Source organism: Oryctolagus cuniculus, chromosome 14 (assembly GCF_051225735.1).
Source record: "Oryctolagus cuniculus isolate XC-2025 breed Fujian yellow rabbit chromosome 14, ASM5122573v1, whole genome shotgun sequence".
In the NCBI taxonomy this organism is placed as follows: domain Eukaryota; kingdom Metazoa; phylum Chordata; class Mammalia; order Lagomorpha; family Leporidae; genus Oryctolagus; species Oryctolagus cuniculus.
Window position 1 is genome coordinate 5,692,623 of NC_142880.1, and position 15,083 is coordinate 5,707,705.

Here is a 15,083-nt window from a genome sequence, read left to right on the forward strand (position 1 = left end):
CTCTACTCTCTGCAGTTTTATCTCATCTCTAGGCCAGGGAAATCGGCTTTGCAAGCAGCAATAAGAGAGTGTTCACCTTGTACCTGAGTCGCCTTGTTTTGCTGTTGTGGAGGCTGGAGGTAGTCTTTTGGGCACCCAGGAAATTGAAGGGAGGCACAGGGCTGCGCACAATCTTCCATGCACCTTGGCTGTCCTCGCGTCTTGCAGGAATGGAAACAATTGTCGTTAATGTAATTGCTATTCTTAGCACACGCGCAGAGTATTCCAGACAAGGTCAATGTGTGGCAAGAAATGCTTGTCCCAGAATATTTACAGATTGCTTCAAAACGGAAGCCTCACCTTGGATGCAGAGATGCTGAGATCAGAGTCTGGGCGCCCTTGAGATAGTGCAGTTCAAAAACAGCCCGACCAGACCTGAGACGCTGCTGTGGCGGGTCCCAGCCTGCGGAGTGGAAGTGGTACCCGTCTCAGTGACAGGCAGGCACGGTCAGGGTGCTGGGTCCATCACCGCACGCAAGGCCTCTGCCCTGCAGAGTCACGGAGGAGGGAGAGAAGGCTGAAGAGTTCAGGACGCGCCTGGTTCCTCACCTCCCGCTATGGGCTGCACCACAGCCCCTCGGAACTCCTGGGTTGAAGCCCCGCCTCCAATACTTCAGAATGCGACTGTGTTTGCAGATGGGGTCTTGAGAGAGAGAATTCAATTACAAGGTGGTCACGAGCATGGGCCCCCATCTGGGTGCAGCTTCTCTCTGGCGAGTTACTGGCTGGTTCTGAGGTTGCTGGGCACTGCGAGGACCACACGTGGGTTGAGAGAATTCCTTTGGCTCCTGCAGACCACGTGTCCTTGGTCCGTCTTTTAGATTCACTCCTGGTCTTAGCCTTGTGGGCATCAGCATTCTTACCGGAGAACATGGGAAAGGGGGAGTTCAGGTAGAGAATTCCCCCCGAAGGCCCAGAACGGAGCTGCACGACACGGGCCACTCCATAATTATGAGGTTTCCAGTAGGAAGGTGATGTCAACATTTTCTTTCCCTGGAAGATAGAAAGCTGCCATTCAAAAGGTTCAAACATGCGTGCCTCTTAAAGCAGGGATTGTAATTTACTTCTTTTCCCTAAAGATGTGTTTATTTTATTTGAAAAGCAGAGTTACAAAGAGGCAGATGTAGAGACACGGAGGTCTTCCATGTGCTGGTTCACTCCTCAGATGGCTGCAATGGCCGGAGCTGGGCCAATCCCAAACCAGGAGCCAAGAATGTCTTCCGGGTCTCCCACGTGGGTGCAGGGGCCCAAGGACTTGAGCCATCTTCCACTGCTTTCCCAGGCCGTAGCATAGAGCTGGATCAGAAGTGGAGCAGCCGGGCCTTGAACCGGTGCCCCAATGGGATGCTGGCACTGCAGGTAGTGGCTTTACCCGCTATGCCACAGTGCTGGCCCCTGTGATTTGCTTTTCTTTTTTTATTTGACAGGCAGAGTTAGACAATGAGAGAGAGAGAGAGAGAGAGAGAAAGGTCTTCCTTCCGTTGGTTCACCCCACAATGGCTGCTACGGCTGGTGCGCTGCGCCAATCCAAAGCCAGGAGGCGGGTGCTTCTCCTGGTCTCCCATGGGGTGCAGGGCCCAAGGACTTGGGCCATCCTCCACTGCCTTCCCGGGCCACAGCAGAGAGCTGGCCTGGAAGAGGAGCAACTGGGACAGAATCCAGCGCCCCATCCGGGACTAGAACCTGGGGTACCGGTGCTGCAGATGGAAGATTAGCCAAGTGAGCCGCGACGCCGGCCGTGATTTGCTTTTGAAGAAGCCTGACCTTTTGATTTGGGAAAGCTACTTAACTCTTTTACATAGGCAGGTGTAAGGTGGACACATTTTCCTCTCTGATTTAAGGGAAAAAAACTTGCATACTTTCTAATAATCCTAAAGTAGGTGCCCTAGTTGTTAATCTTTTAATAATAATTAATGATTATGTTAATATTTTGTTGAGCAATTGGCGGTTGTGCTTCTGCAAAATTAGACGTGTTGCCCCTGCATTTGGAGTTAGATTACCTTGAACTTCACTTTCTCATTTCTTTGTGGGGAGGGCTGTGTGCAGGTGAGCTGTGTTTCCTCGCTGGTGGTGCTACTCAGTTGCGTTCGTAGGGATCTGATCACAGGGCATAGTTGCATGCGTGCCTGACCTACTGGCCTGACACTGAGGGTAAGGCTGAGAGCTGGACCAGGTCTCCATAAGGCAGGTTGGACTGGGTAGCTGGGGTCCCATGAGTGGTGCCCTTTCAGCTCCACTTTGAGAAATACGTTCTCCAGCTTACACTTCCCCACAGACTATCTGGAAGATTCTGGTGTCAGGTCCGGTGCCCTCCAAGCGACTGCTGACTCCCAGTGCCAGACGTGCCCGGAGAGGCTTGCTTCTAGAGGACGATGAGATTCTCCTGGACTGGGGAGAGGGGATGGATGCTGTTTTTCTCCAAGGGCCCTGACCGAGGCAGGGACATTGGTGAGTGTAGATACAGGGCAGGGTCAGAACAGGACTTTGAGCCTGTTCAGGCTGTGGGCTCTTGGAGTGGCTCATTCTGGGAAGGATTTGTCATTATGGACTTGTTCTCTGTTACACTTTGTTATGTCGCATCAGGTCCCCCCCCCCCCTCCCCAGCTGATGTCTGGGAACGGGCAGTCCTGCTCCTCCTATTACAGCAAGCTAACAATGGGGGGCATCCCCCGCACCCCAGCAGCAGGCATCACTTGCTCTGCCCCTCTGGCCCCTTCCCTGCCCCTGTCTGCATAGCCCAGCTCACTCACACTCAGCCCAGGCTGTGCACTCTTCAGACATCACACACTGCGTGAGACGAAGACCTGGAGGTTGTCCTAGACTCGCAATGAAGATCAACTTGTGAACACAATCTTACTGCTTCCAAAATACAAAATGCCCAGAGCCAACCGCATTAGAAGCTTTCCAGATGAAAGTGAGTCAGTCTCCAGTGGAAAGCCCTGAGCTCTTCTTTTACAGCGACATAGCAGATGTTGTTTCGTAGAGGGATGCAGCTGCATTATGGGCTTTTGGTAGGCGGAGTAGGGGCTCTTTCCAAAGCCGAGTGTTTCTGGCATCCAGGAGGGTTTTTAATAGAAGCTAGTTTTCCTTGCCTGCTCTAAACTCTCCCCTGTCTCCAGTCTTTGTCCTGTCACCCTCCACTGTCCAGCATTCTTTGGCTGGAATTCACAGCTGGGATTATCAACCAGCGGGAAAACAAGAATAATAAAAGCCCAGTGAAGAGAGACCTGTGTTTCTTCCCAAGGCCCAGGTCCCTGGTGCTTTGTCCCCTTGTACCGCAGGAGGCTGACTTGGAGCTCTTGCCATCTGGCCTGGGGCGAGGCAGGTGTCCTGTTGAAAGGGAAGTAACTCAGGCTGGAGAGAAAGTGAGATGCTGCCCCGCTGGCTTCTTCCTAGTCGGTCCCGGTGGGTGAGTGGACTCCTTTCCCCACCTGCACCTGCACCTTCATCCATCCAAAGAGGGGGTCACCTGAGATTCGGAGCGACTGGTTACAGTTGTCCTTGGCCCTTAGAGGTTGGCCCTTGCCCAAAGCCAGGAAAGTGCTTTCCTTTTATTGATCACAGAGGGGCTGATTCCACATGTGTCCCTGGTGGTGGAGTTTTGCAGTTAGAAAGAATGAACCTTTACCACTAACTCTCTGGATTTGTAGTTGGTATCAATACGTGAAACAGGGACTGGAATGAGTACTTCCCGGTTGACGTGTCATGTGCTGCGTTCCCCAGTTCATGCAGTGGAACCCCTTCTCCTCTCACTGTAGATCATATATTCTAGGGAGTCACGTGCTCTGCCTAGAGGATGCAGGGGGTGAAACATGGAGCATGGGCTGGGGCTGGCCATGGATTTGGTGGCAGTGTCCAGCAGTGGAGAGAGCTAAGGGCAAGGTGCTTCTTCTACAGCATGAGAACCACTGGAAACTTTAAAAAAAATGCACCTGGTGTTGCTTGTATCAACAGCCTCGCTACAAGATTACTGTGCTGATGTCAAGGATGGTTGGATCCCTCTGCATGGCTTTGCTCAGCCATGGCTCTCCCTGCTACAGGGTCATGGTCTGATGATGTTGTCATCATGCCCAAGGAACACTGGATTGGGGCCTCAGAAGACCTGGGCTGTGACCATTAGTTAGAAGGACTTTGGGTAAATCCCGTGATCCCCCTGTGTTTAAGTTTTCCTTTTAGAAAAATGAGCCTAATGACCCAGCACATATCTTACAGAGCTGTGTGAGCATAACCAGGGTAACATGCATTAGGATCTTGGGAAGTGAACGAGACAACTTCCTGTGTGAGGGATCTGGGGTCCAATGGAAACACACTGAGCTAGCAGTTCAGTGTCCAGGGATCCAGTGAGCTTTGCTATTTACATTTGGGGCTTCAGACGAGCTGGGCTGTGACGTCTCAAGTGTGCATAATGATCATCGCCCTTCAGAAGTACTGCAAACAGTGAATGAGATACTGCATGAGAAGAGGACCTAACCACTGTATGGTGCCATACAAACGTCAGCAAGTAAAAACAGTGGTGCATTTGATGCCTTGCTATGCTCAAGTCGCTTAGCTGGCAGATTGGTCATTGGTTAAACGTGTTGGCTGTCACCCTCAGGAACGTCAGGTTTGCCGGTCACCAGGTTCATGCTTTCCCACCGGCATTGTCCCATCTCCTGGGGACAGAAGAAGCCCTTTCTGCTTGTTCATCCCCCGTCCCCTTTGGATACGCCAGTGCATTCCAGCATTGACCTTTCAGCTGATGCAGCTGGCATTAGGGTGGTGGGTTCTGAGAGGGCAGCCCTGGGGACACTCAGGTGGGGCGTCATGGTTGGCGTCAGCTGTTTTATTCAAGGGGTTTCTGCCAGAACAATGGTCCTAGCTTCCTGGAAGCTGCGTGCTGTCCATCTAGACAAAAAGCAGGGAGCTGATGCAGAACATTCAGACACACCCCAGGGGACTGCAGACGGGCTGGGAAGAGCCACGCCTCTCAGGGCACTTCATGGGTCCTCGCCCTTGTGATTCTGTGGGTGGTGCCCTGGAAGGCCTTGCTGGCTGAGGGTCTTTCTGTTTCCTTGTTCCGTGCCTTTCTCCTCTGACTCATGGGGGCCTGGCTGTTGATATCAACGGTGAACGGCATGGAAAACTCAAGGTCATTGCTAGTGCTGCTCTCCCCTTTCACGGGGCTCTGCTACTTCGGGTTGAACTATGCTGAAGTTGAGTTCCAGACAGTTAGAGCTGCAAATGGATAACAGTGGTCTCTGAACTTTGAGGCAAAGCTCCACGGGAAATCTGCCCGTTCTATCTTTCCATCTGTTCTTCCCCACAGGGGGAGGCTGCGGCCATCCGTGCAAAAACCAAACCATGATGGATCTGCAAGTTAAAATCTGAGACGCCCCAGCAGCTTCAGGAAAGATGTTCTCCATTGTATGACCTCAGAATCTCTGTTAATAAGCCAGAGGTCATGTTGACAGACTCATGAGCCATGTGCAAGGAAGAAAAATTCAGAAACACACAAACAAGAGGCATGTCCCAAAGACTGGAGGATATTGATGTATCTGCAGGACTTCAGGCAGGAGAGAAATGGAAGCTGATTCTTTTGTTGCCATAGATCATCCAAGACGGGAATAAAAATGATCAGCAGGGTTGAGCCCGAGTCGACTTTATTGCTGGTAGGCTGTACTACACCTGGTGCAGCCGGAATGAGCAGGGGGCAATCAGCTGCCTGGCTTGATTTTGTTTCTAGTATGACTGGCTCTCCAGGCAACCATGCACGCGTCTGGAATAAGAAATGGTGAAAACAGACACACAGAAAGAATGGCAGGAATCAGCGCAGAGAATCCAGCTTCTTTGCAAGCCTGCAAAGGGGTGTGGACGTGCTGGGACAGCTTCCTCTTCCCCCTGACACCACGAATGCTCTTTCTCAACATATTTGAACGCGATTCTGCAGAGCGCTGTGGGCACTCTGGCTTTTGGGGAAGAGGTAGCTGCTCCTTGTCTTTCCCCTTCCCTCCTGGACCCACAGTCCTCTCGGGGTTGAGTGGGAGGCTACGCAGGCATAGGGCCATGTCCGTTAGCTGCATGTGCTGGGGGGAGCTGAAATCCAACACTAGGCAGTACCAAGCAGGCAACAAGTTCACGGGAAATGGAATTTGAGTTGAAGTTTATTTTGGCATAAACATTTTTGAAATCCATACATAATGGTATATGAAAACTGCATATTATGAAAAAACTATGCATGGATTTCAAATATTTTTTAAAGATTTACTTGTTTATTTTAAAGTCAGAATTATAGAGGGAGGGAGAGTTTGCATCTGCTGGTTCACTCCCCAGATGGTCAAAATGGCTGGGGCTGGGCCAGGGCAAAGCCAGGATCCAGGAGCTTCTTCTGGATCCCAAGCACTTGGGCCATCTTTTACTGTTTGCCCAGACGCATTAGCTGGGAGCTGGATTAGAAGTGGAGCAGCAGGACTCTAAATGGCACCCATATGGGATGTCGGCGTTGTGGGGGAAGGCTTTACCTACTGTGACACAACAGCAGCCTATTTCTTTCCTCCCTCCCTCCCCTCTTCCTCCCTCCCTTCCCCTCTCCCTCCCTCCCTCCCTCCTTTCCTTTTCTGGTACCCAAATACACTTATCTGTCAATTGCCTTTCCCAAGAACATTCTGAAGTCCCTGGTGCGGTTGGGAAAACGGTTCCCTCCGCCTCTACTGCAAGGCTGTTCTTGGGCTGAGGAGTGGGAGTGGCGAAGGCACAGGACAGGGCCCGGTGCCCGTGGCAGGGTTGCTCCTGTCTTCTTGGGTTTTCTGTGCTGTCCCCGTGGCCGGCTGTGAATCTGAGGGGCAGTTTGTGCCCAGTGCGCTTGTGAGTTGGAGCCTCCTGGGCTCTGCTGATGTGGGGTGGGGGCAGGGAAGGCTGACCAGTACCGGGCTGTGTCCCCAGACTGGCTTCTTCGCTCCAGTGCCTCCCGCAGAAGAGAGAAAAGTAGGAGCGCATTTTCTTCTTTGTGGGTGGCCTTCATGGGATGATGAAAACATTGGGGGTTCAGCTCCTGTGGTTGGCGGGAGGCAGCCTGGCGCCCGGGACTCCCTTGGTTCTGGGGGGCAGCAAGGGGTCGCAGCAGCGCCTCTCCCTGGTCACAGTATGCCCCTCTGTGTGTAGACTGTGGTGCCCAGTAGTGGACAGAGCCAGGACTGGAGCAGGAGGGACTGGCTTCATCTAAAGCCCTCGCCCTCATCCTGTGTAAGAGCGTGATGCTGATAGAAGACTCCGCCCCCAGCCTTGCAGGAGGCGAGAATTCCGAGTGGATGTAACTGGAGAGGGACCGCTTGCTGGCGTCATGACTGCTCATGTCATCACCGTTGTTAGCATGGCCGTGACGGAAATCACGGCTTCAACAGCTCTCCCCGAGCCTTCTGTGACAAACGGTGCCCCGAGCATGTGGAATTTCTTGGTGATAAATGTGGAAGCTGTGGCAGACGGTGTTCACGTCCAAGTGCCCTCTGCTTCCCTGGAGTCATTGCTCTTGGTGGCCAGGCCAGGCCGGGGCTGTTAGCCACCAGGGTGGGTGGGCTACTTCCGAGGGCAGGTGGTGTAACCTTGATGGAAGGTGAAGCCTCCTTCGCCATGGACTGGGGCTTTGTCACGTGTTTTAGGTGAAGAAGTGTGCGCACCGGAGTCTCCCTGGGCAGAGTGAGGACCCACCTGTGTCTCACGTATGGCCGGGGAGGAAGTGGGACCGGGAGATGGAAGATGCCTGTTCCGAGTTCCTAACTCCTGCCTTGGGACTCTAATAAAGGTGACTGTCCCCACAGAGCCTGCCAGCTTGCCTTGCTGAGAGCCAATGTACATGGAGTTGCGAGGGTCCCATCATCAACTTCCTGGTTCTGCAGATGTCTGTGTAGGCAAGACCAGATGTTCCTCCAGGAGCCACCAGTGCGAGACTGTGTCAGCCTGGATTATTAGCTGTTGGATGTGGCACCCTGCCATGCACAGCTTCAGGCCACATCACAGGACACATTGGAGTCGTGGGTTCCTGCCACTTTAATGTAATAACTGTCTTTGTCCTTAGTACTTTTTTCGCCTGAAGCGCCGTTTAGTTTGATAATAGTATAGCTACACCATTTTTTAAAAAAATTTTTATTTGTTCAGTATATCTTTCTTTACTCTTTTTTAATTTCAAAATTTCTTTGTTATTATATTTTAAGTGCTTCTGTACTTTTCTAAAGAGTATGGGTGGGGGGGGGCTGGTGTTGTGGCATAGTGGGTAAAGCCACTGCCTGTAGTGCTGGCATCCCCTATGGGCGCCAGTTCAAGTCCCAGCTGCTACACTTCCGATCCAGCTCTCTGCTATGGCCTGGGAAATAGTAGAAGATGGCCCAAGTCCTTGGGCCCCTGTAACCATGTAGAAGACCCGGAAGAAGCTCCTGGCTCCTGGCTTTGGATTGGTGCAGCTCTGGCCACTGCAACCAACTGGGAGTGAACCAGTGGATGGAAAACTTCTCTCTCTCTCTCTTGGCCTCTGCTTCTCTCTGTGTATAACTCTGACTTTCAAATAAATAAATAAACCTTTTTTAAAAAAGAGTATGGGTGAGATGGTCATTTGCGCATTCAATTATTGTTGATAGCTGCTGTCTGTATTCCCATTAAACTAGGGTCTTTTTGCTTTTTACTTGTTAAATTTATGTGGTGTGGTATGAAGCCTTTGTGTTGTAATGTAAATTTAAGATATATCAAAAACTGAAGAAGACAGAAGAGTAGAAGGAAGGAGATAGGGAGGGGGGAATCCCATTGTGTCCGTAGACCACAGACGCCAAGGATCACCACTCTGATTTTTACTTTATCCTTCATGTTGACCGCCCCCACCCCGAATTTCCTTTGCCTATGCACAAAATCAGATGTTTTTAAAAGTTCCATTTTTGTTCTTTTTAAGTTCTTTTTTTGGTTACTTAGTGTTGCTGGAAACAGAACTGCAGATTATTTTGTGAGCCTACTATGGTGACTCTCCGCTAGCTGACTGAGCGTGCTACCTTCTCCTTCACCCACTCCTGCCCCAGCGCTGGGTCAATCTCTGCCTGTTCCTGTTGCTCTCTGCCTGTCTTTCTTTGGAGTTCTCTTCAGTAATTCACTGCTTCTCCAAGAACTGGTTGGCCTGCTTCTTTTGTCAGAGCCACGGCCCCCAGCCAGGAGACTAGACTTCTCCTCGCAGGTCTTTTCTCACAGGTTGCTTTCTTTTTCTTTCTTTCTTTTTTTTTTTTTTTTTGACAGGCAGAGTGGACAGTGAGAGAGAGAGAGAGAGAGAGACGGAGAGAAAGGTCTTCATTTGCCGTTGGTTCACCCTCCAGTGGCTGCCGCGGCCAGCGCGCTGCGGCCAGCACACCACGCTGATCCGATGGCAGGAGCCAGGTGCTTCTCCTGGTCTCCCATGGGGTGCAGGGCCCAAGCACTTGGGCCATCCTCCACTGCACTCCCGGGCCACAGCAGAGAGCTGGCCTGGAAGAGGAGCAACCGGGACAGAATCCGGTGCCCCGCCCGGGACTAGAACCTGGTGTGCCGGCGCTGTAAGGCGGAGGATTAGCCTAGTGAGCTGCGGCACCCGCCCCACGGGTTGCTTTCTGCCCCGGCAGCCTCTGCGCCGCTCTCTTTTCTGTGGTTCCTAAAGGACAGTTGCACGCAGTCCTGCGATGGCCTGCCCCAGCTCCTGTAGGACACCTGTGACAGTCGTGCCTGTGAACGGCAAATACGGTCCCGTCGCCTGCTTTTTGACAGGAAGAGATGCTGAACAGCAGGAGAAAAATCAAGCGCCCAAGTGGTGTAGGAATCGACGTATAAGTCAGTAACTGCAAAGCGTGTTTCTTTGTGCTCCTTATGGGTTATTTTTAAGTAATAATTGCTTCTTTTAGGATGGTGCTATCCAGAAATGGAGAGAGTACAGAAGCCATTGGGGAAATGAGTGGATTGCCAAGATTCGGCAGAGTGCACAGTTCTGTAGGAATCTTTAATTTGTCTGCGTTAAATCTCAGGAAACTGCTCTGCACGTGCGGAGCGCTTCCTCTCTGCCAAGTGAGCTTGCGCAAGCGGAGCCGAGCAGACGCGTATCTGCTAATTCACAGCCCAGAGGTTTCAAAGCTCAGGGACTGTTACGTCTAAAGCTCGTGTTTGAAACTTGCTGCTAAACAGGAGCCTATGCAGCCCGGTCACGTTCTGGTCCGGTTCTCCTCCTCCAGTTCCGCTGCACTGTCCAGGGGCTGCTCTCTGTACCAGGGGATTAGAAGTTTTGTTAATACTTTCCCAGCTCTGTATTTGCAGACGTCTCTATTTGTTCTCTGCATGCAGTATTGGAGCTGCTTGCCGCGAGCTGTTTTTTTTGCAGCGCCTGTTTCCTCCTCCTTGTAGTATGAGGATCCTTGAGTTTAGCTTGGCAGGTGGCCATGTAGCCAGAGACCACATTCCCTGCCTCTTTGGCACCTGGGTGGGGCTGATGAGCAGAGGTGAGACAAGCACTGTCTGGCTTAAGGTCTTAGAGGGCACATGGAGACCTAGGGCACCTGAAGGCCTTGCACGAGTCACAGTGGAGCAGAAGAAGGAAGGTGCATGGCCTCAGGGGGTTGGGGGGGAGGCTTTCACAGAGTCTTGTTTCATATTTATATACTTTATAGACTTTTATATCATGTTTCCTTTTGTAAAACGCTGCAGACGGAAATTATATATAATTTCATTTTCCAATTACAGGACGGTGCAATGAGGTCTGTGAGGCTGTGCTACAGGAGCGGAGAGGAGGGAGGGGGTCTGGGATAGATTAGGGGAGGTCAGGAGGAGATTCCAGAGAGGAAGGAACTACGCACTGAGGGTAGTCCAGGGATGCACTCCGGCTCTCACGGAGGGCTGGGTGCTCCAGCTAGAAGGGACAGCACAAGGAAGCCACGGCAGCCCGAGGGAGCTGGGGAATTCTGGGAACTGCAGATGACTCATTACGGTGGGGCCATGAAGCAGGAGTTCGCGATGGACGGCTGGTGTGGGCTGGGGGGAGGGGGCTTTGCCTGCAATGCTAAGGTGTCTGAGTTTTATGTTACGTCTGCAAAGCTGCAGTGACCTTACGCAAGGAGGTGGGTCTACGTTTTAGAAGGACTGCTCCGGCAGCCTTGTGGGAGATGGTACTGGAGGGACCCAGAAACAAGAGGAAGAAGTTGAAGTGTTTTGTTGTGAGTCGTTTTTAAGGCTAAAGTTGCAGGACACTTCATGGAGGGAAGACGTGGTGGGTGAGAGTCCCCAGCCGGCCAGCCAGCCAAGACGGTGATGATCAATCTACAATGCTTCCCCAGACACCTGGGAGTTCGCGTTCCTTCTGCTGTGCAATGCGAATCCACAACTTTGTTCTGCCTCCGTTGGTTATTTCCCAAAAGGCAAACCGTTTTGCATTCTGTGTCCTGACCTCGTCACACACTGCAGCCAAGGTGCTCACTGGTCTCACCCCTGAAGCAGTGAGAATGTCAGCGTGACCTTCTGCTTGCTGCTGTCTGCAGGATTCGGAGGGGAAGGTTTTTACTGCCTGTCTTAATGGTTGACATTATTGATGCCAGTCTACGAGCCCAGGCCCCAAGGTGTTCATCAATCGTTTGATGCCCGGGTTGTCTCACACGCCTCCCTGAACAGATCAATCAAGATCTTATTTGTTTGGAACTAAATGAAGAGATAGGACAGGTCTGCACATGGTGGATAATGTGGTAGACACATTGAACCGGAAAGATGTTGAGGCTGTGAAGGGCGGGCTGTTTGCGCACTATCACTGGGTGTTGCGAGAGCAGTGGTACCGCTCCAATGTGTTGAATGTCAGAATTGTATAACAGAACAAAGAACCCAGGTAGGCAGATCGAGCCTGGGCCTGTTGCCAAATTGCTTTTTATGGTTGATATGGAAATCAATGAATAGGGCGGAGGTGCAGCGCAAGCAGTGTAAACGAGTTCAGTTGTGCCCCTGGCTGTGTGGGTCCGCTGTGAGTTTTTTCAGGGAAAATGGGGCCTACGGGTCATCCTTGTAGCCCAAGGTGGTGAGCGTTTCTGAAGCACCTCGGCTATCCTTCGGCCAGGAAACACCACTGCAGGCTTTTTGCAGAAAACGAGGGCCCGGCCTCAGGTGTTAGAAGCAGGTGTGTGGTTGTTTGCTGAATGTGTGCACAGGGCAGGGCATTAGGTCGTGCAGCTGCCCCGCTGTCCGTGCACCCAACCTCAGGCTGTCTTTTTGCACGACTACAACCTAGGAAAGCTCCCCCAACTCCCAGATGATCCTGTGACGTTTCACAGCGGCGCGCGAGCAGGCCCTGAAGCCACAGGTTGGAGGAGGTCACGGTGTGTCTCTAGTACAACAGCCGTCGTGCCGCAGCGGAGAGGGGAGCGAGCACTGGAGACCGGGAGAGCGTCCCTGTGTTTGTGGGAGGGAAGGAAACGGAGTTTTCTGGTTCTCCATTGCGTTCTTTGAACTGCAGCAGCTGCTTTCCTCTTCAGAGGCTTCCGGGCCCCCAGGGATTCCTGGAAGGGCCCAGTGCCAGGTACCCGGGCAAGCACCACAGCCTAGGCTGCCCTATTTAACCTGTGGGACCAGCAGACACGTCCGCCAGAGGGCTGAGCTGCAGATCTTAGCTGGGAGTCGCCTCTGTTCTGTAAACGGGTGTGGTTGGGGCGCAGGGCGAAGTGCGTCAGAGAGACTTAACTTCCCTCCAGCTTTCTCTGCCGCTGATGGCGCTGCCTGGTTGGGGCTGGTTGTCTTATTTGGTTCAGGACCATGTCAGCTGGGTCCCCCCGTCCCCTCCTTCCCACTGCTGTGCTAATGACGATTTGGCTTTGTGGTGGTAGCCTGCTAGGGAGAGGACAGCAACGTACAACACGTGTTTGTGCCAGCCGGCTATGATGAAACATCAGAGGAAATGAATTTTATTAATGAGACAAGATCTATTTAGCTTACAGGTTCTGAGGTTCAAACCCAAGATAGGGTGGCCGTGCTGGCTCGGCCTCTGATGTGGGTGGCACTTGGCCTTAGCAGAACACACGTAGAGGAGGTTCAGACCCGCCAGCTGGGCAGCAGAGAGGGGCGGGGGTCACAGCCCTCCTGGGAGAACCACCTCTGAAGTTGCCACCACCGTGACCCAGGGACCTCTCTCCCAAGCCCACTCCCTAAGCACCACGGCTGGGTCCAGTCCCCCCCCCCCCTTTGTGCCAATAACTTAGTGTCGCTCCCCGTCTTCGTGGAGGAACGACACAGGACCCTACGCTGTTCTTTCGTCTGCTCGGCCCTCCCCGGGTTTGCTGCTGGTTCTTCCCGGGTTGGCTACTATCCCTTCCACCTCCGTGGAAGGGCAGTTCCCCCTGGCCACATTCCCCACTTCCGCAGGGGAGCGGCACACCGCCGGCCGGCTCTCTCGGGGGCTGCACAGGTGTTCCCCTTAGATGTTCCCCTTAGATGTTCCTGGTGCATGCCGTCTCTCTCCTCCTTTATAGTCCTCCTCTGCCAATCCCAACTCGGCTGCCCACACGCCGAGTACGCTGCTCTCCTCCAATCAGGAGCAAGTCCTACAGTTTATTGGTTGAACTGGAGGCAGCTGTGTAGAAGCTGTTTTCTTCTCTCCCAGCGCCATATTGTGGGAGAGCAGATGCATAGAATAAGTCTTAATTCCAGTAACTTAGTCCAGTCCGGATTGCTCCCCACAGATCCCCCTTTCTTTTTATTTTTGGCGTTGATACGCGCCTGTCTTCGGTGTCCCGCGGCACACACTCTGCTCCACTTGCTAGAGTTGCCACAGGTTCTTACAAGTCCTATCAATCAGGCAAACCGAATCCGGGTCCTCTCTTCGCCATGTTGTGAGGAGGTTTTTAGGCGCTGATGCGTGCCTGTGTTCGGTGCCCTGCAGCGCATGCTCTGCTCTGCCTGCAGGGGCTTACAAGCCCTAACAATCAGGCAGACCGAATCCAAGCCTTCTCATTGCTGTATTGTGGGGAGGCCTTACTGATGTTAATTCGTGCCTGTCTTCGGTGACCTGCGGCGCATAAGCTGCTAGCCGCCCGCAGGTGCTCATCGCCTCACTTAATCAGGCAGACCGAATCCAAGCTCTCACATTGCAGTGTTGTGGGGAGGCCTTATTGATGTTAATTCGTGCCTGTCTTCGGTGACCTGCGGGCGCATAAGCTGCTAGCCGCCCGCAGGTGCTCACCGCCTCCCTAATCAGGCAGACCGAATCCAAGCTTTCTCATTGCCATGTTGAGGGGAGGCCTTTCTATTTCTCTATTTCTCTATCTCCGGGCATTCCTATTTCCCCCATTTTACTTCTATCTTCCAGCATTCCTATTTCTCTCATTTTACTTCTAAACTTCTGTTTCTCTTATCCCCGCAGCCTCCCGCTCTCATTTTACTTCTAAACTTCTGTTTCTCTTATCCCCGCGGCCTCCCGGCGCCCGCCCCGAGGCTATTTCTCGGCGGCTTTCCGGCTGAGCCGCTTCAGCCCGCGTCTCTCTTATCTGCACGGCTCGGCTTTGCGCGCACACTCCGCGGTCTCGCACTTAGCCCAGCGTTCCCTATCTACTTGTGCCCCGCACGCTCTCTCTGCGCACGGCAGCCTCCGCGAGTCACACAGCGTCAGCTCACGTCTCCACCACTAGCATTCAATCCAAGTTCCCCGGGCTAGCCTGGCGAATTCAACCCAGCTTACGTCTCCGCCCCATGATTTGGCTTCCCGTCCTTTGCTCCCCGGGCTAATCAGACGGATCCCAATCTGGCTTACGTTTCTGCTTCTGGTTTCAACTTTTCGCCCCCTATTCCCGGGCTAACTTGAGAATCCCAAAGTGGCTTTCGTCTCCGCCTCGGCCTGCCCCCCGCGGCTTCAATTTCCCTAACATTTTTCTCTACCCGGTATGTTTCCCCAAGCTTTCCTCCAACAATACTCCTCCCTCATTTCTCCTGGCCTCTCCCCACAGTCCGCATCCGAGTCTGTTTGTTCTAGCTTTCACTTTCGCTTTCGACCTTAGAGATTTCTCCCAGCTTCCCCCCGTAGTCCGTATCCGAGTCTATGCCTAGGCTTTCAA